At 43.9% G+C, this 24443-nt stretch overlaps 1 long non-coding RNA gene across 1 annotated transcript; it reads left to right on the forward strand.

The window, feature by feature from the left end:
* Positions 1-5825: 5825 nt before the first annotated feature.
* Positions 5826-6477, forward strand: LOC137162486 (uncharacterized). The gene is made up of 2 exons (XR_010922374.1): positions 5826-6029; positions 6136-6477. It is a non-coding gene; the product is annotated as an uncharacterized lncRNA (long non-coding RNA).
* Positions 6478-24443: the final 17966 nt, after the last annotated feature.

Consider the following 24443-nt stretch of genomic DNA (forward strand, 5'->3'; position numbering starts at 1 on the left):
ATGAAACAGTAAAAATTATAGATATTACATGCATAGTCACATCAGTGTGATCATGCTGGGATTCTACAAAGGCTTACACATGTGCTGAACTTTATTCCTGTGAGTAGTCCATGTTTAAAGTGAAACTCTTAAGTAAGCCTTTGAAGGATCAGGGCCTAAGGGAGCTAACAAGTGTCATTATAGTCATGCCTTTCATTACAACAAAGATAGGCAAATAATTAATAAAATTCACCTCTTTTTGTATTTGTAAATTATCCTGAGAATAGACTCGAGAAGACTGTGATTTATTCATTATTCAGAATTGTTAAATGAAAAATTTTGTGCAAGTAACTCTTGTTCTCTAGCTTGTTCATAAGAAGTTCACTATGAGTATTTGAAATCTGAGCTGTTTGATTGGACCCATCAGTCCCATGGTATGTTTCTGTGCCCTGAACTGAAGTCTTAGAATCAGAGCTCCAGTGCAAATACTCACAATTGTAAATTCCAAATACACGTGCTGTGAATATTCTCCTACATCCAATTAACATTAGTTGTTTCAGTGAATGTCCCTGACAATAAACTAACTTGCTAGAATATCTACAGATAGCAAACACAAAAGGAATGCAAACAGAGTCAAAACAAATTAATTTAAACATTGTAGCAAATCTGACTAGAAATGGTTTTGCAGTGTTCACCTATCTCTTCAGTAATGTTCCATCCACTGCAGCATATTTTTTACTTTAATCTGTTTTACACAGCAGAATGCGCTCGCTGCCCAGTTCAAATATACACAATTTAGAGGGTGCCTTTGCTATCCTGAGAAAATTAGAAAATGTCTAATTGTCCCCCACAGATGCACAGACTCACACAATAATCAGCTACTTGACATTTGCTGTCCTTAATATTTTGCTATCCTAAACAACTTTCTAGTTTTCCTGTATGCAAAAGCTAACTGTACTTATTAGTGAAGGGCTAGTGTTTAAAAGGTCAGATTTTCCTATAAATAAAAATCAGAAATTTATTTTTTAAAATTAGTTTTCTTTTGTAATTTGGATTTCACTCTTAGCCACATAATTTTAATACAGAGACTGCAAAGACACAGCCGTTCTGTTTGTGTACAGCCGGGTAGCTGCTCTGAGACATATCCTGCTTGCCTTACTCTCCTGTGAGTGCTCCCATTGACTCAAGGGGTCCAGTTACATGACTAGCAGTCAGTCTCTGTTGCTCACTTTAGTTTTACTGTTTCATCCAGCATAGGTTCATATTCTAGGGTCAATTATTTTGTGTGATGGATGGAAAATGTAGCTAAAATTTGAGAATGGAAACCTAATGTTAGCATAGACCATATGAAAGCCTGATTGTGAAATATGATCCAGGAGACATTTCTAACTCAGGCAAAACTCCTATTAAAGTCAGTAATGCTTTGCTCTTTCATTAGCAGCACTGGGAATTCTGCAGAAGGACTGAGTAAAGCCTTCATGGTTTGGCACTAAAGACACTAATAATTTTCCTTTACAGAAGCCCTGGTATGTGCCCTGAGTAAAAATCATTTAATTGCAAATGAATGACAAGAAATAAGTTATTAAAACAACACTAGGGTCCGCAACAAAAATACAGGAAGGGTAAAGTACCTTTTTTGTGTCAGCCTTCAAAAAAGAGAATGCAGCAGAAGGAAATAACCTAGAGAAAAAATAAAGGCTGCACTGAAGCAACATATAGAAACCCACACACAGAAAAACTGTTGGGGACTTAATAGTGGTAGAGGTAAATTGGCCACTATTCTTTCTATCAGAAAGAGACCAGAGTATTTGATTAAGTTAAACAGGAGCCATTTCTTTGTTCCCGAGAACAGAGAAAGCAGCATTTCCACCAGACAACTGAGACAGGGAGCCCAGAAAAAAAATCTATTAAAGAGATAACAAAGGAGAAAGGCACTTATACTAATTCTGATAAAATTCATGAAGCATCCTGAGAGGTTTATAAAAGCTATATTCTTCTCATCCATGTAGGGAACAGAACATAGTAGAATATTGGAAAGTAGTCCAATGGACTAGTGATTTCTGGGCATTTTGTGAAAAGTTAAAGGTTCCAATAGCGCCTTATGAAATAAGGTAGGCAGCTAAATCTATAAGGACCAATAAAACACGACAGCCATATAGATTCACATCAGATTTTTTATAAAGACATGGGCACTTAGCCTTTATAGTATCAATATTGTTTCAAAAGGCACTGTAGAAATTAAAGCTATCAGATTCAATGAATGATATCGTCATAGCTATTTTACCTAAACCGGGCAAATAAATGAATGTCTATAATGCACACTCTAACATTTCTAGCATTCTGGCTAAGGTATTTGCAATTGTATTGTACTGCATGCAAGAAAAACAATCCAGACTCATGATCCTTTGAAAATAGACGTTTCAAATTGGTACATTTTTGTTTTAATTGCCTCAGCAGTTTTTAGTATTATATAAATTCTGGAGCAATATGTACCAATCAGATTGTAAATGAAAAAAATCAATGACAGATGGCACTAGTATGCAGTGAAACTATTCTTCACTTTCAGAGAATAATTTTCTAACCCTCTAATTTTATCTCTGCTTTAGAAGTTTAGTTTCTAAGCAAATCAGTTCCATTTTGGAAGCTTATGTCCACAATGTGATATTTTTGATACATACATTCTGAATTAATGTAACTATACTTACATTATATCGGACAAATTCTGTACTCAGTTATACCAGTGTAAATCTATTCACCTCACTGCTTTTACTTTGCGTTTAGACTGAAGAGAAAGCAAAATTTGGCTCACTGACTTCATATTTAGGTGAATATCAAGATTTATTATCCCTCTAGGTAAACAGTGACCTTGGCTTTACCTTGGTCAATATTTACTTCTCAGGCCAATAAATCTTTATATTAACTGCTATTGAAGTCAGTCTCTGCTTGATAGATAAAGACCAAACAGGATTCATATGAAGGCAGCATTCATCAGACAAAGTCTGCAGGTTGATTCACCTTCTTGTCCACTTGCCTTTTTAAAAAAAAAAAAAAAAAAAAAGAGTAATACCTTCTACTATCCATAGACAGTGAAAGATGTTTCCCTTGAAGGAGGAAGGATTTTTATTTGCAGTTTCACACATCATGCCTGCCTTTTGCCATGGTGGTGAAGCTGTTGACTCCAGCCCTAAGGGATAGCTCAAACTTATGGGATCTAATACCTTATATTTCTTTATGGCTCACTTCTGCACTCTTATTCACACTGAGGAATATCTTACTCAGTGAGTAGATCTGCTATTCACAGAGCAAGTTACTACTCAAAGTAAGGTGGCAGCATCTGGCCCTCACATAACATCTTTGATCCAAAAAGCTGGGTCATGGTAACTAAAAGATATTGCAACAAAGTGATGATAAAAATAAATAAATAAACATCTGATAATCCTCCATGACATGAGACCAAAATATTGAATTTACAAGAAGAGAAGAGACAACAAAGGCCTTTTCTAACTCCTACTGATATCAATGAAAGACTTTCTATTGCTTTAATGGAACTTGGATTAGGCCCCAAATCATTCGAAGCAGCCTGAAGAGCAAAGAAAAGAGCTAGGGTTAGATTTTTTTTAAGACGTCTGAAAAAAAGAAAGAGGAAAAGGCTTACAAAGAGTTAATATTTTTCTTCCTGAGTTTTATTTTTGTTGTTATGTATCCCATTAAATTTCAAACATCACATTGATTAAAGAATTCAGTACACAGCTATCTCCACCTTTAAGATAACCTGAAACAAAATCATATATTTTGTCTATAGATCTCAGATTTCTTCTAAACCAGATTGTACCATATTTCACTTTTAAATGAGCCCTGAACTGCATAAAGCATTTATGCTTAGCCATCACTCAACAAACAGTAGATCTGTATAAAGATAATTACTTCAGATTATGGAGAGATTAAATATTTAATTTTCTGAGGAATAGAATCAAAGCAATTTTAAGCCTTAACAGTAAACTGCAAATCTTAAAAACACCTATTTAAGATCTCACTTAAATAAATATCAGAGTTTTTACTCATGCAAGTAGCCCCTTTGAAGTCAATGGGATTGGTCATGGATGAAATTCACCCTACCTCTGCACAGAGGAGCCAACACAAGGCCTATGTGTCACTCAAGCCCCGTTTAAATTCTCAGAATAAGGCTAAAGTGGTCCATAGGTGTTTTGCCAGCCCTCTAAATGGGGTGAATTTCACCTCCTGTGTAAGGGGAGCAAGAATTGGCTCAGCACAAATCCATTTTTAATCAAATATTTCCAAGGGAGGCTCCTCAGTTTTCTGCTGAGGTTTTATTTCAGGATCCTGTGTTTTCCATGCAGCACTGATGATATTACAAAGATGTCTTGATGACAGCCTGCAGGCTGTGCAGGGAAATGTCATACAAACTCCATTAATAAATCATTCTATTGGTACAAACCATTCCAATGGCATAGCCATCTCTACTAACAATACAATATGATTGCACATTTACTCAGCATAGATATTCTCCTTCCAGTCCAAAGTTAAACTTATCTGCATATTGCTTTTGTTCTTAACTGGATCACATTAACTAAATAAATGATAAGGTACAGAAAAGGAGACAGACTATAGAATGAGAATAAATGGACAGTTAATGCACTTTTGATTTTCATTCATTATAAATGATCAAGGGCAACCCACTCATAGCTTTACTTCTCTCTACACTTTATTAGTCATCCCTAACTCATGAAAATAAAATGTATATTGCATTTTACATAGCCTATCGTGGTCACATATTTTTTCTCTGCTGACAATAAATAATAACACTTAGTACTTACAGAGCCTATTGCAAACATAAATTAATTAAGTCTCAACATGGGTGTGAGCACTGTAGGTAAAGAAAATATGGTTTTGCCCATTTTAACTTCTCTGTGCCTTAATTTACTCAGCTGCCCATTTTACAGCTGAGTAAATTAAGGCACGGAGAAGTTAAATGACTGGATAAAGATTACATAGCCAGTGAGTGGAAGGCCAAGGAAAAAAAAAACCCACTAGGAGTCCTGGTCCCCAGTTCTCTACTTCAATAATCAGAAACTGCCTTAGAGAAAATATGCACGTTGCTCTATAATCACGTATATAATATACATCAAAATTACTATATGATATTAATGTCCATATTTCTGTATTACTGTATACAAATCTTTATGAAGCGATTATATACCTTACCATGCTTATATAAATATATTTTGTTCAGGAATCTAAATATATATAATATATTTAACTATACAAATGCAAGTGGAGGTGTTGTTCAGGACACCACAGCTATTATTTATGTTGCAATCACACACAAAATGTGCCAACCAGGCGCCGGCTAAACACACACAAAACCATAGCCCCTGCCCTAAAGAGTTTAGCTAAGGTTTCCTCTGTGTATACGGATATTTATATGCACAGCATATGCATCTAGAGTATAACAACTTTACATATCGATAATAGAAAATAACTCTACTCAGCGGCACTATTTTTACTGGCGTGTACATCTAGAAAGAGCCAGGAGGAGATCAAGTCCTGTATTAAAGAGACAAGTACTGTTTAGTGCCCTTCAACCTTTTAGAGCCTGGGATAATTGACCAATGAGCTTCTGGATTAGCTAGGTTCCTTCCTGCGTGATTCCTTTATGGGTTTGGGTTAATCCAGCCCTAGCTCTCTGTGGTATAACAGCACCGTGCTGGCTCGCTTCTCCCTGTGCTTGCTGTGCCGAGATCACAGCTCCCTGGAGACCGATGGATCGCAGCAGCCCCTGCTGAAGTCTGCAGCAGCTAGACACAGGTTATATAGTCCCCGTTGCCATGGGAGCCGCGTTCCGAGGGTCCCCGAGGACTCGCTGGTTTATTTTATTACATCAGAACTGGTCAGCACCAGGCGCTGCTGCTGCTGGTGCTGCTGCTCTGAGCGTGGGAAGGGACGCACGAGGCGGCAGTAAGAACCACCCCATGCAGCCGCCGCCGCCGCCTGGGGCGGGTTCGGGTTTCCAGGCGTTGAGTCGAAGCGAGGTGTGTGTGTGACGCCCGGGGCTGGTTTTCGCCGCGGGAGTTGGGTTTGCCGAGTTTTGATGTATATTTTTTTACTTTCCTCCCCTGCTTTTGAAAAAACGCTCAGCGTGGTGCCCGTAAAATCCCGGCCTCCCGCAGCGCCGAGTTTCTCCCTCCGTGTGTGGTTTTCGAGCCGCGCTGGGCAGGCACTGCCGATGGCGAGCGCATCGCCTCTAAAAGGCCCCGGCAGCGGAGCGCACGGGCACGGGCGAGTCGGTCGGAGATCGCGGCCCGAACCGGAGCGAGGAGAACGTGGACGCGGCACAACCAGCAGGACCAGCCCCATCGTGGCCTCCTCCCACCCTGAGGTGAATAACTGCTTCTCACAGGGCGGGTGCCGCGGGAGCTGGCCACACAGGCCGGGCAAGGAGGCAGTTAATAAAGTAGATGAATGGCTCTTCGGAATGAATTCCACCCGTTTAGACGTCAGTCTGGTAATGAGGCGTGGAAACCCCCAGTGATCAGATAGGGAAAAACCCGAAGACAGGGGAGCCCGGCTGGTGGTGCGGGAGGCGGGCGCTGACGGGTGACATGTGTCTGGCTAGCTGTATTTATAACCCGCTCCCACCCCAGCTGCTGCGTCTGGATTCCTTCGGCTGTATCAGAGCCGGCCGCCACGTTCCTCTTCCATGCATCCTTCAAACTTTCCCGGCCCCGCTAACACTGCGCTGAAAACCTCGGTCATGCTCTATCCCTCAGGTCCTCGCCCGCCATAAATATTAATGCCTTGCACGGTGCAGTGCATAATTATCGCTCCTTAATTGCAATTCAACCCCGAATGGAGCCTGCTGTCACTCATGCACCTCTAAATTATTGTAATTAGGCTTTGATGGCAGGCGAATCCCTGGGCTGAATGTCATTCCTCGGACTCAGCAGTGCACTAGGCTGGGTTAGCTGCGTGTAAAGCTCCGGCACCAGCACAAAGCTAGGGGGGCTCTGCTCCCGGCGTGCTGAAAGCAGGGCAGGAAGCACACTGGGAACCGGAGCGGGAGGGCAGGTGGGAGCATTTGCTCAATTTGGCTCAGGTGTAGATCCCCGGGGAATTAGCCAGAGCTCGACGAGTGGATGTAAATACCCCTCTGCTGGCTCGGGCTCAGACCCACTTAAAGCAGATCCTGCGAGCGCCTCGGTGGGAACGTTTTCTGCGCTGTCGGCCGTGTGTTTGCACCATGAAACCCGCGCCTGTTACAACACCACCGCCAGCAGGGCAGCGCGGGATGGTGGCAGTCGGGCACAGTGTCGTGTGCAGGGACCGTCTCTGCCTCGGGGGGGTTGTTTCCAGGTGTTTGGGCTCGGGAGAAGCCGCCTTTGCGCGGGGAGGCGAAGGGAGCAGCTGCTGCGGCCGGGGAAGGGGAGCGAAAAGGAGCCGTGAGTCCCCTGGGAACAGGCGAGCGGACTGGAGAGCAGCAGGTTTCGCTGGTGGCACAGCTGGACTCGCTCGAAACGAAACCCACCGCCCGCGGGCTTCAGCGGGGCTGGACCGGGGCGGGTCGTTCTCGGAACAATCCCCCCGGCCCGGCTCGTAAAGATGTGCCCGCTGTCTCCAGGGGCACTGAACGCTCGCCCGGTCCCGGGTCTTCCTGCCTGCGCCCGATCACGGGCCCGGGTCTCGCTGAGAGGCGGCAGGGTTCGACCCTTCATCTCCGCGATCAGGCAGCCGGGCAGGAAGAGCCGAACCCTGGAGCCCGCGGCTGCGACCCTGGCAAAGGGACATCCTCGCTCTGGGACTCACTCCGAACTCAGCCCTGTGACTAGTGTAAACGCCAGACGCTGCACTCCGGAGCTTTGCCAGCATTCCAGTCCCGCTGCGCTGGCATTCCCGGCTCAGTGTAGTCCTGGGGTGGCAGGGCGGCAAGGCGGGATGTTTCCGATCTCTTCCAGTTACATCTGCGGGGGAAGGGCTGAGAGCCGATATCTACGTCCCAGGTCTGTGGAGGTGGAGTAGCCGGCGTGAGGCCAGGGCTGCTAGAGAAGTCTCATTTAATACAGTACTCGCCTGCATTTGTCTGTCCTGACTGGGCGTACGTCTACACAGCAGTTAGACATCCGTGGCAGGCCCCTGCCAGCTGACACCGGCTTGGGGGCGGGAGAGAGGGGGGCTGGGGCTAAGAGGCTGTTTAATTGCAGTGTAGATGCTCCTGATCTGTGCGGAGTCTGGGCTCTGGGACAAATCCAGGATCACAGCCTCTCCCGCCTCCTTCGGCACCCCCGGTTACCCTTTAAGGGCCCGATCCTGTTGTCTCTGAACGGCTGAAGTCCCTCTACCTTCAATGGGGGTAGGAGTCCGGCACTTTCCTGCTCACTGAACAAAAGGCGGCCGGCCCAGAGGCCTTTTTGGATGCCCCAGGGATGCAGGATCGGGCCCGGCATTTACTGGGGAGTGGGATGTGTTTTGGTCCCTGGTGAGATGCAGGCTGCACAGAGCTAAAAGGCGGCCAGGCGCCGTCGGGGCCGCTCCTTCCTTTGGTCCGGGAACAAGGGCCGGGGGGTGTGGAGGGAAGCTGCCGGCTGCCCGGGGTACGACCTGCGGGGCGCTTTCCATAGCAGCTGCCTGGGGAAGGCCGAGCTCGGTGAAACTGATTGGGGAGGATGCGCCGTCAAAACCAAACTGGTTTGTGCCTCAGACTCCTGATGGGTGATGGGGTTTGGCAATGCTGGTTCCCTGCGTTTCCCTTTGTTTAACTGAATTAATCCATGTTGCCGGCGTTCCTTTTACTGCAGCTGATTTATCGATCAGGGGCCCTAACAGGGCTTTTTCTCCAGGAGCCTTTTCTGTTACAGAAGCGCCCACCAAATTGTTCTGGATTCGAGCAAAATAACCAACCCCTCCCCTTCGTGATTACTGTCAAGCTTCCAGAAGCCCCTCCGGTTTGATTTCTCTTTACAATATAATGGATGGCATTTTCCGCACTGCATCACTATATTTTGACTTCACTACCCATTGCCACAAAATCATGTTATGTTTTTGAAATGTACATTCTCAGCATGTAGCCTAAGTTTTACCCTCCGTAGGCTCCTAAGTAATAATAACAGGAGCGGTATCTGGGAGCTAGTCCCTAACATGCTTGGCTGCTAAAACTTATGATATTTTATATCAACAGGGGCACAGCCTAAAAGCAGATAAGCTTAGTTGTGCATATAAAGTCACAAAGAGTGATATAAACAAACAAACAAAAAATCCTGCATTTTTTTTTTTACCGTTTTAGCATCATTTAGTTCTATTCTATATAGGTTGTTATACCACCTTTATCATAGTAATATCAGAGCACTTTCCAGTAGTGCATCAAACAACGTGACAGACATCTGTCCAGTGTGGTTCATTCTCTTTCCTATCTTCTTCCCTACGGAGTCCGAAATTTACTAGCCATTAGCTATGATCACATATCTGCCAAACCTATACAGGTACAACACATAGACTGCAATCATTTCCCAAAGGCAAACTCTCATCCACTGTCAATCCACCTTTTAAGAGCATCAGATGATTAACTATAAATTACATAAATTTATGGCATTTTAAATAAAAGTTTGGAAACTATCAACATCTCCCTGGCTTGTATTTTGAGGACCAGGTATGCAAAATAGGTTCATTTTGCGAGCATTGCTGATCTAATGTTTTAAAAGGACATCATCATGTTAAACATCATATAAATAGCCTATATTTAGGGTTTAACAGTAAACACCAATGAAACAACCCTCCTCCCCCTATAAAATACATAAATAAAAATGGGAAATCTGTGTTTATCCCACAAAAACTGGAAAAATACTAGATATTGTAACTTGCTCCATGTGCATAAGCCCTTAGATACAGTAAGGTGGAGAATGAGTGTGTGATTTCTAAACCACACGAATGTGCTATGCATTATTAATTGGTCTGTGTAGACCCTCCTGGTGTGCACTAAAGGTTCCCTAGTGCACTTTGATGTAGTGCTCTTTGAATCATTAAAGTCTAGGGAACATTATAAAGCGTTACTTGTTACAGTATATACTATTGTAATGACTAGTGTAATCATATACATTACTCACTACAGTGTATACACAGAGAAAGCCCCAACCCCTACCAATGTTTTGGTCATCTATGTAAAACTCAAACATTTCTAAAAATAAACCCAGAAAAATGAAATTAATAACCCCACAGCAGAAGCCTTACCTATAGTTAAGATTGCATGTCCATTGTAAGACCCTGCTTTTGGTTGAGTATACGTTTGCCAAATTTACACCATTTGGGCTGAAATTTTCTAAGCCAGATGTCTGCTTCAGGCTAATTTTTGGAGGGAGGGGAATTTTCAGCTAAAAATGGTTAAGCTACGTCCACGAACTAGGTTAAGAAAGAATACATTGATTTTGCCCATGTTAAAAAATTCTTATAAACTTTAATTGAGAAACTTGGTGCTTCCAGCCTTTGGAGCAGGAACTGGAAATTTGGCAGTGGGGTTGCCCTACTGTGAGAAATGTGCCTTTTGCCATCACTGTGAAAATTCATCCAAATTTGGCCAATTTATAAGCCTCTGAAAAATCTCCATTTGCACGTGCTCAGTAGAGACTTGTTAGCGTTTGGGAGCTAAATTCGTCAAAAGTTCCCTCTGCATTGCATATGCTCCAGCCTGGGGCTGCAGGAGCTAAGCAGGACTTTTCCTGCAATTGCTCCTCCTAGCATCCAGCAGCTGCTGCTGTGGGTTGGGACACAAGCACTGAGAATAGGGAGACTGGCTCGCCTGTGTTCTCAAATTAATGCTTCTCCTGCTGCCTCCAGTAGGCGAAGGATGCCTCACTTGCATGCAGAGGGATGAGAACCGGAGAAGATGGGAGCTAGGAGCAGGAGCTGGAGGGACAGGGTCAGGAGCAGAGAGGGCAGCAGACATGAGGAGGGAGGAACAAGGGGTAGAGAAAAGATAGAACCAGGGGGAGGACAGGAGTGGCGGAAGGAGAGATTATGAGCAGGGGAAGGAACATGGGGCCAGGGCCAGAAACTTGGTAGTGGGGCTGAAGGGGGGGGAGGAAGGGGACAGGAAAGTCAAAAAATTGTGTGATCCCCTTATGTTTATTATAAAAGTAAGAGGAAAAAATGTATCAATGGTCACAATAAAGGCCTATCACATTTGTTTGTGTGTGTGTTGGGAGAGTGACAGAGAATATTTGACCTTGCAGGGTAAGGGTGTGTGTGGAGTGAGGGAGCAAGATTTTCCTTACCTTTAGACTGTAATAAAATTTTAAATGCCTTGTGCCCCCGATTGCCTTTTAGCCTACCTGTTGAGACACACGACACTGGAGCACACTTCCCTCAGAATATGAAATTGAACCCATTGTTCCTGAGTCTCAACATTCCTTTGTTGTCTAGCTGCTACGTGTGATACTGCCTAACAAAACATGTGCTTTCATCGCCCTGGATTGGCAGGTCTACATAGAAGAGAACAGCACTCTCTTGCATCCAGTTACTCTATTAGCTCAACTAATAGAGGACCATGTTGTGGATCTAAAGAGCTCATCTCTACTTCTGACACTTGTGGGTGGGGAAGTCAATATGTTTGTACAAGATGAACTTTTTGTTTTTTTCAGTTTTAAAGGGTTGGGTTTTTTTTTTAAACTTAGGGAATTACATCAATACCAAATCAAAAGAACATTAAAGTTACAATGTCAAGCACTCAGCAGTTAGGAAATGCCAGAGTTAAGGTTGCCTGTGCAACCTTAATTCAGCCCTCTCGGACATGTGCATTATGATAGCTTTTAATTACAAGATCACACACTGTTTTTTCCATAAGACCCCTGCCTCCTGCAGGGCATAATACAGACTATGCTTTGGGAATGAACCAGGCCTGTGTGCTATTGTAAGATCCTTACCTCATTTGTGGCAGAAGTTGGAAGGTGTGTATCTATTGTGGTATCCAGGACAGGCGAATCTAGGCCTGCCAAAAACAAAAAGCCCATCACTGCAACCAACACGGAGAAGCCACTCAGCCCAGTTGGCGAATGATTGTGGGGGAACAACAAATGAAAAAACCCTGCACCCCCAATGTACACCCTTATTATGTAATTGTATATCATTCATTCACCTTTGTAGAGTTATTGTATATTGTTTAATGCAAAGTATGTCATGTAAGATGTTTTTGGCACATCTTATGCTCCTGGCACACTGAACATTACTGTTATGGTAATATGTTTGTTGCAGTGTCATGTGTGTGGTTATGAGGCTTCACTATGTAAATTCCCAAATATGTGTTTCATGGCTTGAAACAGATCTAGGCAAAACTCTATAGAGCTGAAGTGCAATTTGTACCTCATTAGGACTTGTATAGAACAACCCAGCTCAGCATTCCAAGAACAAAGGACTGGCCCAGACATCAACAAATGAAGCCACAAAGGACCACAGTGACTCAGGACATGAAGGGAACCATGCACGGACACTGTTTGTCATATGAGCCTGAAATGGGGGGCGAGGTCCTGGAGGGGGACGAGGGAATGTTAAAAAGGGAAGGGATTTTGCGGTTCTCTCTCTCTTCCACATCCATCTGCAAACACCACCAAGCACTTGAAGCGCTGATCACAGGGGGAGGTCCTGGCTGGAGGCTGACCAGCCAGCCTGTGGTGAAAATCTGGCTGAATACGCAAGATTGCTAAAAATGTTAAACTTAATTTAGAATGCATTTGGCTTTTGTTTATCTTGATCAAATCTGACTTGTTTTCCTCTGATTTATAATAACTAAAATCTTTCAGTACTTAATAAATTTGTTTCTTTTATCTAAAGCAGTGTGTTTGGTTTAGAGTGCATTAGACACTCCATTTGTAGTGACAAGGCTAGTGCATATCAATTTCTTTGATAAATTGACAAACATATGAGCTTGGAGTGTTCAGTGGGCAGCACTGAACATTGTAAGTCAGCAGTTCCTAGGGTTGCATCTGGGAGTGAGGGTTTGGCTGGGGTCATACCATTGCATAATCCCATGAGTGGCTGGCTAGAGACACTTGCCCACGGAGTTGGAGGCAACTTGCTTGCTGGTAGTTGTGCATGAACTGCCCAAAAGTGGGAGTTCACACAGCAAAGCAGAGTAAGACAGGCTCCAAGAGTGGGAGGTTGGGAATGACACAGCGATTCACCAGTCCAGATTGCAGAGGGTCACACAGGGATGGGAGTGAGGGTCACAGGGCCAAAACAAGGGATCCAGAAGAGGACATGAAGCAGGGAACCCTGGACAACACCCACATCTCTTCAAAGGCATCCAAAGAACTAGTAAATGCCACCCTCAGGAATTTGCCTGGGGATGTGATACAATGAGGGAACAGAAACAGATCCCACAGTTGCAAAGTATCCCCTGTTGAGTTTCCTCCTCCTGATCTGGTGGCTGGCCATCTTGGCCCCAGCGTCAGGATGAGGTTGAGGAGGAGATCTCACACCTTTGTGGAGCCACTGAGAGGGTGTGCATATGTAAGGAGGTGAGGGAAAAGGTGCAGCTAGAACTGCAGGAGCTGCAGCCTGAGACAACCTACATAGGTGTGTATCAAGGTCTCCGTCTGGCCACAGAAAGGATCAAGTATCTGGGGTATTCTGTAAATCAGGCCAACCTCCTACTTCTGCTCCATGGAGGAGACACCAGCTGAGATCCCTGGTGGAATGTGAGCCCACAGGGAACACCACAAACAGCTGCCCCTGCAACTAAAGAAAAGTTCACAGCTGTTCCTTACATGTGCCAGGCCCTGGCTAAGCTGCGGTGATACCATGGGTAAGACACCTGCTCTGGTGGGGTCCAGGAACTCTCAGGTGTTCTAGGTGGTGGGACCATTCTCCCTTATATTGGCCCTTCCGTCTGGGTCACATTCCCTGCCCTCCAAATCTGGCCTTCAAGCCCTCTTGTCTGGCGACATCTCCCTCTGCCAGGCCCTCACATTTGGCTCTGGTGTTATTTGTGGCATGGCAGGCATCCGCCATCCCAGCTCCAGTGTTATGTGTGGCACGGTGGACATCCACCAACCATTCCCCCCTGTAGCTCAGCGCTGGCTCCTTGTTAGAATGACTAATCTATGCTACTCCAGCTCCTGGCTCCAGGCTGCATTAGCTCACATGGAGGATGGGACCTGGGCTCTTGACTCTGCCATTGACCTGCCTTCTCTGTCAATCTTGCTGATTTGGAGCATTTCCATTGCCCCATTGGCCCAGGGGACTGTCAGTCTCAGGATCCTGCTTTCCTTTCGGCCCGTCCCCTTTCTCCTGGTATTGGGAGAGGGCCAACCAAAACTCACTGTTTCAGAAAGGGGAGAACAGCCCCCTTACAAACAGATACCGAGCCCACAGGTCAGGGTGGGGGAAGGAGCCCTGGCAAGGAGGCAATAGTGGGACTGTGGCCATCTGGGTGTACATGCTGGGTGCTGAGGAGCAAGTGCCCCCAGAGCTGTGGAAAGGATGGCCTGGGAGCGGAGACATGACAGTAGTCGCAACTGCTGCAGAAGAAGCCTTCCAGGCGGGGCTCTTAGCTGTTTTCTTCCCCTGGCCCTTTCTGCTGACCGAGGGGGCTCCATTGGTGGTATCAGGAGGGTTGGCAATGGGGTTCCTGCTGCCACTGCCCCGCTGGGGACACAGAGGATACTGGCAGCAGTGTTGGTGGTGGTTGCCACAGGGGTGGATGGAGGAGAGAAACAAGTCTGGGCAACAGTGATGGCCAGAAGGCTCCCTCCCTCAGTCCCCACAGAGGTGGTTGAAGCCTTGTGTGTGGCTGAGTCGGGGTCTACCACTGAGGGCAGGTGATGAGGAGAGGCACCAGAGGGGTGAGGGGATAGAAATAAGAAAGGGAAGGGTGGAGGTAGGGAAAAACAGAGGCTAATCACTTCTCCCCACTATGCCACTATGTGTGGGGGAGGAGAGAGCAGATTATAGCATGAGGGGAGTAATAAAATAAGGAAAAGAGGTTGTGGCAGGGTGGGGGGACCACCAACTCCTCTGGCTGCACTGGGGGAGGGACTGCCAGGTGGTGCAGTGAGCAGGGGTTCAAAGACAATGGTAGGGTGCAATCACAAGTGCTGAGAAAGCACAGATGTACGGGGCAAATGGGGTAGGAAGCAAACTGCAAGGTGGTCCTGGTGGAACAGTGAAGTGAGGAAGAGTGGGTGGGGTAACAAACCCCAAGGGGGGAGGGGTGGTTGGGCAGGTTGCAAACAATAAAAGGGGGTGGGGCAAGCAGCAAAGGATAGGGCTGCTGCTGGACAGGGCAGGTAGCAAAGGGTGCAAACTATAAAGGGGGGCTAGTGGGCAGGTGGGGAGAGGCGGTGGAGGCAGAGGCAGCGGCAGCCCACTGCAAACGGAGGGAAGGATAGGGCAAGGAAAGTCCAGGGGGGGAGGAAGCATGTGCTTTCATATGTGCTTCTGACTGGAGTCGCTGTTGCTGCAGGAAGAGAAAGGAGGGGCTTTTGATGTAGGCAGTTGAATGCTGTTCTGAAGAACTGGATTCTCTCTTTGCCTTTGCCTCAGAGCCTGCAGTGCTAGGAAAGTCATATAAACCAAATGCTTCACAGATGGTCCGTGTGTGTGCCTCATTTTCTGGGCACCTAAGCCTGAGGTCTGATTTGCAGAAGTGCTGAACACTCATAACTGCAGTTGAAGTCAAGGGGAGCTGGGCTTTGCACATCTGAAGAGCCATAAAATGTTAAGTACTCTGAAAAATGAGGCCCTCACGCTTCCCAAATTGGGCACCCGAAACTATTTGACAGTTATGGCTTTAATCTCTGTGACTCAGTTCCCTATGTTTAAAATGGGGACCATAACACTACCTCCCTTTACAGGAGTGTTGTGAACATAAATTAATTAACGTTTGTAAAGACTTATGGTACCAAAATGACAGCACCATAAAAAAGCCCATGAGGAAATTATTAATTCAGAGCACAGGGAAGGTTGGAGCATCTGCATTTAAACATGAAAACAGAAGTTCTTTTCTTAAAATAACTGCACAAGAGTGAAGAACATCTGAATGTTTGCTCATCCTGGCTGTGGGCCTCAAGCTCTCTGTTGACTGAACACCAGAAGGGTGCGTTAAAAGACACCAGCAATGCTAGACTTCCTGTAGCATTCAGAACTGATACTGCACACTGTAATATTCTTTCAATGTAAATGTTGCCTTTTTTGGTTTTTTGGAAAGAAAAGAATCCAGGGTTGTTCAAAGCTGGGTTAAATGCTAATGGTGAAAGTTGGCCTCATTGAAGCTAAATGCCATTGATGGCAAGAGTCAGGATTTCACCCCAAAGATCTGGAATTCCACCCTCTTGTCTCTTTAAATTGAGCCACCATCAGTACAGCTTTGGTCAGCAGGAAGTGCTTTGCTATGGGTGTTTGGGCTTTCTGTAACACTTCCATAGGGAACTGTTTCTTTGTGTTTGCAGATACTGTAACCCTTTTCAATAGAGATTCTTTGCCACGAAGTTTAAATATGAATCGCAGCTGTGATAGTCACAGACTGTGACACTGAATATTTGTTGGTCTCATCAGAAAACTGCAGCACATGGCTGCAAATGGGGAAACATGCTGACTTAGTTCAGTACCCAGAATGGTTTTTGCTACTGTTATCTAAAGAATGGTATTTTGTTTAGCAGGAAATTTTGGTAGCAGTGTAGAACTAAATCTTAAGAAAATGTATTGTGATCTGTTGATAACAGTTATAGTCACTGCAGCTGGTATAAACAGTAATTCTAGGTAATGCTGAAGACACAGTCTTTGTGAAATTTTATTTACCTTTGTCATTGTGCTTTGTGTTAATGGTTTAATTTACCATTGTAAATACATGTCTTACTGTATAAAGAAGTGATTTGCTGTGGGAGCTTGAACTCCTATAACACTGTGTTGTTTATGCATTTGCAGATGTACTGTACTAATAAAGTACAGTACATCTATACTATACTAATAACGTATAGTTCATCTGCAAATGATGTATGAGGTTAACATTCCTTGCCATGATGCTGAACTGTGCTAAGAAGATTCCCAGCTAGCCCAAAATTTGGTGAGTAAACTTGATTTGAAGAAATGAAAACAGTGAAAATACTGCTTTTGAGTATCCAGAGCCATTCCTAAAAACATGCAAACTATGCAATTGTACATGGTGCCCCTTTGCTCATGTTACCACTTCAGCAGCTGAAGGCTGTGTGAACCTCCTAGTGAAGGGAACTTTGTTCCCCTGAATTCTCAAATTTCCCTGAAAATATCAGTGCTGAGCATATAATGACTTTCACCTGAGGACCTCGACAAGCTGTGCAAACACGGACTAATGAGGTAGGTAAGAGATTCTGTCTATCTAAGCAATTGTACCTCATTCATCCCCAGAGCTTAGCACTTTACCAGCTATGCTGAAGTGCATCTTTCTCTGGGGTGGAAAACAGCAGCTGTTTAACTGAGCATAGCAACACTAAACAATGTTTAGAACAGGATGCAGAGGAATCTTGTATCCAGCTGAAACTGTGGGTGGCAGAATGTTTTACAATTTGGCCAGGAAAACACTGTTAACAAACCTACTTTTATGAAAACTACCATGGGATCGTTGACAGCAAGCAGTCAGATCCTCTGTTTCCCAGCTCATCCATATATAAGCACCATGCCCCTTAATATCTGACTGGTGTGTTAGTTCCATAACAGTGTGGAGGGAAGACTGCTACTTACTGAATTATCATCACTACATCCTAGATCTTCCAAGGGGGGTTCCCTTTTAACTACTACCCTAACCTGACCCTGCTTGGCATGGAAGACTTGTCAGGACCACACAAGATGATATGGCTGTGGGCATGCTAGCAACTTTACAGCTGCAGTGGGTCTTGAAGTATGTATGGGTCAGTCTGCACAAACAGGCAGCATACATAATCAGTATGATGCGACTCTCCCGCAACCAAGCTTGGTGATAAACCTCGAGGCAGCTCCACGACCACCTATGCAACTGACAGAAAGGCCTGTCAAGAAGCCCCATATCATGTTAGGGATAGAATTTATTCTAATATCCCAGAACATAGCATTTGTTTTTGTGCTTGTCTAAAGGAAAATGTTATGCAATAGGATTTGGTAAACATCCAACTCTCTCAGAATTTGAGGGCGAGGCTCCTGTTTGCTCTTTTTTGTTAAATGGAGTGTGTGGGGGGGAACCCAACACATATATAAAAAAATGATCCTGGGCCAGAACACTTTGTGCTGAAAAGCGAATACTCTGAAATATAGGAAGTTTGGGGGAGAGAATTTCTCATGCCTCTTTTGGTGTGTACTCCTTTGTCCCAGTAGCTATAAGAAAAATCTTACTTGCCTATTTTGAGGGCTTCAGTGGGACTTAGGTTGTGCATAGGTATTTTGCAGGGATTTTACTCAAAAGTGACGTCAGTGGGATTATCACTGTGTGAACAAAGATGGGTTTGGTCCACGTCCAGAATTGTAAAATGAATATATATTGTGCATCAAGAAGATGTGACAGATGCAGTTTAAGAATGCCTAAAGGATTTGTACATCATTTCCATGTGGTGGGTAGAAAAAAGGTCATTCTAGACGTATACTGTGCTTTTGTCTTTTCTGAGAAAAATAGCAAAAATATTTGTACCATCAAAATAACCAGTTCTATAGTGTACAATGTTGAAGAACTGTAAATGTGTTTTCCTTATTTCCCTAGAGCTTCTTTCCATTAAATTTTTTTAAAGAATCTGTAGCTGTGTGTGTGTGTGAGAGAGAAAACATCTACCTGCTAGCAGGTAATAAGTTTGTGACAATCACTTTTCTACAATTAAAACCAAAAAGCATTGCTTACAGATACAGAGCTATTCACCTTTTGGTTCCAGTTAAAAATTGTATATATTCTGCCAACTATAACTAACATTCTAACTTTCCTAAAATAGGATGGAACTTAATAGTGAATACATTTTAGCTATAAGACTCTTTTGTGGTTTTAGAACCAATAAATGAACCATATTTTATTCTCAATAATGTATCATTTAAATGCAAAATATTTATCAAGTAGCAAATCATAGGTTTTGTTTTGTTTTGGAACTTCCTTGTAAGAAGACCTAGAATCTTCTTTTCTCATAAACTAATGGTATTGGGTTATATGAGCCCTTGACCAAGGATTAATATTCTCTAAAGAGGCTAAAATTAAAACCATAGACTTTTTGGTAAAGGAGATAGAGGAGACAGTGAGGGAAGGATCATTGACAATTTTGCTTACTGAAAGATGATTATAAGGATTGCTTACTTTGATGTAAAATTAATACGCTTCCTTTGGCATAAATGGGATGAATCTGACTGAAGGCTAAGAGAACTGGGAGATTGTGTTTTAATCCAGTGTATCTGTGGACAGTGCTATCTGGGCCATCTGATACAGTTGTAGTTTGAGCAGAAAAAGTGATAAATTCAGAAATGTAGATGAAATCTCTCATGTTGCTTTGTTTGATTCTAGTATTGTCTGCAGATTTTAGGACATTTGTTGGATCAAATCAATATCATGTCTTATTTAGATAACTTATTACAAAATGATTCAAGTAATGTAATTGGCAGGAGCTGAAAAATATCATTAAATCTAGTCAATACATTCACTTTATTGTCACAATCTATGGAAAAAAATCCATCTATTTAGAGCTTCCTGAATATGTTGCAACAAGGGGACATACTTCAATTGGTAGAGATTTGATCTGTATTTGGATGCCCAGCTAATTCAAAAAAGGACTAGTCCCATGCAAGAGAAGAATCTGTTAGTGTTTAACAGCTTCTGTTATGTTTTTAAACAGAAATCCTTCCAAAACTATAGATAGGGCTGCCTGTTGTTAAGGTTGCCTGACACTTCCCATTATAAGACCCTGTTTTCAGTTGCTTTTAATGTTGTCAAAAGTTAACTGTTCAGGCTGAAACTTTCCATGCTCAGTAGAGACTTTGTTGAATTTTATCAGATAAAAAATCAAAGATTCTATCTTTGCTGAGCATGTTCCAGCCTTTTACAGCACCTAGTACTGACCTGAATGAGCACTTGGCTGGCCTCCCAGAGTGAGTGAGCATACCCTCCTGCAGTTACAGGGGCAAAACTGGACTTTTCCTCCATAACAGGTCCTACCTGCTCTGGACCAAGCCCTGGAATTGGGAGCAGAGAGTCTGTTTCTCCTGTGCTGTCAGTGACTTCCCCCTCTCCTTCCTTCTCCCCTGAACATGCGGGAGAAACCTCTCTGGTTCAAGTGCAGAGAGGACAGAAGCTGGACCAGGGAGAGGATAAGAAGTAGATTGGGACAAGGATTCTGGGACTGGAGGAGTGGGGAGAGAAATTGGGGGTGTCTGGGACAAGGAGACTGGGGCTGGTAGAGGAGGCTGGGACAGGAAGCCAGTGGGAATCATCATTCCCTCATCTGGAATACTGTGTGCAGTTCTGGTCGCCCATGTTTAAGAAAGATGAACTCAAACTGGAACAGGTGAAGAGAAGGGCTACTAGGATGATCCAAGGAATGGAAAACCTGCCTTGAGAGAGGAGACTCCAAGAGCTTGGCTTGTTTAGCCTAACCAAAAGAAGGCTGAGGGGAGATATGATTGCCTTCTATAAATACATCAGAGGGATTATTTAAGTTCAGCACCAATATGGACACTAGAACTAATGGATCTAAACTGGCCATCAGGAAGTTTAGACTTGAAAATAGACACAGGTTTCTAACCATCAGAGGAGTGAAGTTCTGGAACAGCCTTCCAAGGGGAACAATGGGGGCAAAAAACCTAACTGGCTTCAAAAGTGAGCTTGATAAAGTTATGGAGGGGATGGTGTGATGGGACAGCCTAATTTGGCAATTGACTGATCTTTGACTACTAGTGGTAGATATGACAATGGCCTGTGAAGGGATGTTAGATGGGGTGGGTTCTGAGTTATTACAGAGAATTCTTTCTTGGGTGTCTGGCTGGTGAGTCTTGCCCACATGCTCAGGGTTTAACTGATCACCATATTTGGGGTTGGGAAGGAATTTTCCCTCAGGGCAGATTGGCAAAGACTCTGTGGGTTTTTCGCCTTCCTCTGTAGCATGGATCACGGCTCACTTGCTGGTGGATTCGCTGTACCTCAAAGTCTTTAAACCATGATTTGAGGACTTTAACAACTCAGTTATAGGTCAGGGGTCTATTACAGGAGTGGATGGGTGAGGTTCTGTGGCCTGTGTTGTGCAGGAGGTCAGACTAGATTATCATATTGGTCCCTTCTGACCTTAGAGTCTATGGAACAGTGGGGGAATAGGAGCCAGTTGATGGGGGGGTGGGAACACTGAGATAAGATGAGCTGGGGTTTAGCGGGGAGACTGGGACTGGCTGGGACAAAGAGACTGGGACATGGAGATGGAGAGTGTGAGATTGGATGAGGAGCCCAAGACTCAGATTACTAATGAAAGCCAGTGGGTGGGAGGGGGGAGAAAAGAGATGGAGCAGATGAGGAACTAAGAAGGGGGAATTGGGACTGGTTGAGAGCAAGGAGACAGGGGGAAAGGAGTTGGGGTGGGGCAAACAGATTGGGATTGGAAAAAAATGCCTGAGGAGTTGAGGCTGGGACTGGATAAGCAAGGAGAATGCGATTGAGACAAGGAGTCAGGGATAGGAGGAGGGGACAGGGCAGAAGGGATCAAGCTTTGGGAGGAGGGAACAGGCAGAAAAGTCTGTGCAGATTGGAGCACACTCCCATCCAGAGCTGGGAATGGAACCCAAGATTCCTGAGTCTCATTCTTCCTCTGCTGTCAGCACATAGCTGCGAAACACTCACAAACTGTGCATCTCAGCCCACTTTAGTGTTGGTCTACATAGAGGATTACAATCTGCTACAGCCATTCGTTATTCTATTAGCTCAAGTGGCTGAAGTCTGTTCAGTGGATCTAAATGTTCCAAACCTGCTGGTGAACCATGTGGGTGTCAACATGATGTGACGTGAGGAATTTGTTTGTTTGTGTAATTCTCTTGGTGTTTGAAAACGCAAACAAAACACTTTTCTTTGTGAAAAGAACATTATTAAGGTGGCAAGATCAAGCATGCAAAATTTAGGAATTGTCAGAATTAAGCTTGCAGGAAGAGAAAGGATAGTCTACTTGCTAACACAATTGAATGGTACCCTGGAGAATTGGATACTAGCTCTGCTTCTGCCACTAAGTTCCTTGTGTAATGCTGGGCAAGTCATTTAAACTACACTCTTTACAGGTGGTCGCTAACTGTGTTCCTCATCTTCTGGGTGCTCATCCTGAGTTCCTTGGGTCTGAGTTGTAGAAGTGTTGAGCACCCATAACTGCAGCTGAAGCCAAGGGGAGCTGTGCTTTGAACACAGAAAATGCTATATAATGCTGAGTATGCTGAAAAATCAGATCCGAGGAGCATGTCTGCACTGCCCTGTAATTCAAATTAAGGCATTGTGAATAGCAGTTCACAACAAAATGCTGCACTTTAACTCTCCCATGTGGACACTGAGGGCAGAGACAGAAAGGTCCCGATTTTGCACTAATGTCATCTCTTTGCAGCGTCCACACAGGGGAGTTACAGCACAGCACTTGGGTATGCACTGCTATTCATACCTCCTTAGTCTGAACTGCAAGACAGTGTAGACATGTCCTGTGTGTGTGTCAACTTGGGCACCCAAAATTAGTGGAAACTTTTGATCGTCATCTCTCTGTGCCTTAGTTCCCCAGCTGTAAAATGAGGATGATAAGACCCGCCCCCCTCACGTCACAGAGGTCTTGTGAAGCTTGATGCTAGAGCAATGACCACCATAGAAAAGGAAACTGATGAGAAATTAATAATTCTACATTATTAATGAGGAAATGAATAATTCTGTCTTCAGAGCAGGCTTTGAGCAGCGTGCAGTAAATAAGGCCTGGGGGCTCCACGTTGAACAACAAGGAGAAACAAAATTTTAAATTGCTGTTCATTAAGAGAGCACTGTCCGTGCTGTATATTGAATGAGGCAGGGAAAAAAATAGTACATGATCAAGTAATTAAAGACTGCATCACAATGTGTACGCACAAGGGGGCTGGTTAGGGGCACAGGCAGCCTTAATTCTGGCACGTCTTACTTCTGCACGCTTGACTTGGCAACCTGAATATGTTTTTGTGTGCTTAATTATTCAATAAATGATTACTGGATTAGTCAGAAAAACAGTATAATGAGCACAGTGAGTTATTTTGTGTACAACCCACTCTCATAGCCTAATTCCTGTTGTATTTTTATTGTCTCCAATAAACTGCAAATGGTTCCATCATGCTGTTTTAATGTCAGCTTACCTTGTGTTGTGTCACTATATGCAATGCAAAGGACAATCTGACAAAATATGGTGTGCATACTTATGTTACATGACATATAAAGGTAGGGTTGGAAAGGACCTCAAGAGGTCAAGTCCTGCTCCCTGTACTGAGGAGCAGGGGGATCAAGTAAGATGGGACCAAGTAAACCTAAACTATCCCTGACAGGTGTTTGTCCAACCTGCTTTTAAAAACCTCCAGTGATGGGGATTCCACAAGCCTATTCTGATGCTTAATGACCCTTATAGTGAACAAGCTTTTCCTAATACCTAATTTAAATCTCCTTTCTTGCAGATCAAGCTCATTGCTTCTTTTCTACCTTCAGTGGACGTGGAGAAGAATTGATCCCTGTCCTCTTTATAACAGCCCTTATTTGAAGATTATCAGGTCCCCCCTCAGTTTTCTTTTCTCAAGACTAAACATGCCCAATTTTTTAACCTTTCCTCAAAGGCCAGGTTTTCTAAATCTTTCATCATTTTTGTTGCTGTCATCTGGACTCTCTCCAGTCGATTCACATCTTTCCTAAAGTGTGGCACTCAAAACTGGACATAATGCTCCAGCTGATTCCTAACTAGCGCTGAGTAGAGCCCGTGTCTTATGTACAACACTCCTGTTGATACTTCCCAGAATGTTATTGGCCTTGTTTGCAGCTACATCACATTACTGATTCATTTTCAGTTTGTGAACCACTACAACTCCCAGGTCCTTTTCAGGGGTACAAGCATCTAGCCAGTTGCTCCCCATTTCAGAGTGGTGCGTTTGATTTTTTTTTCTTTCCCTTCTTAAGTGTAGTACTTTGCACTTGTCTTTATTGAATTTCATCTTGTTGATTTCAGACCAATTCTCCAATTTGTCAAGGTCCTTTTGAATTCTAATCCTCTAATATGCTTGCAACCCCTCCCAGCATAGTGTCATCTGCAAATTTTATATGCATACTCTCCACTCCATTATCCAAGTCATTAATGAAAACATTGAATTGTACTGGACCTAGGCCAGACCTCTTCAAGACCCCACTGATACTCCCTGTCAGTTTGACAGTTTCATACATCGGAAACACAGAGATATATGGTTTTAAGCAAACTGTCACTTTCTCATGTTTAGGTCCAAACATTTAGATGAATAACTTGTCAGTTGTCCTATCAAAACTCTTT

The sequence above is a fragment of the Emydura macquarii genome, unplaced genomic scaffold (genome assembly GCF_026122565.2).
Source record: "Emydura macquarii macquarii isolate MOO-44397 ecotype Brisbane River unplaced genomic scaffold, CSIRO-AGI_Emac_v2 contig_2422, whole genome shotgun sequence".
NCBI classification, from domain to species: Eukaryota; Metazoa; Chordata; order Testudines; family Chelidae; genus Emydura; species Emydura macquarii.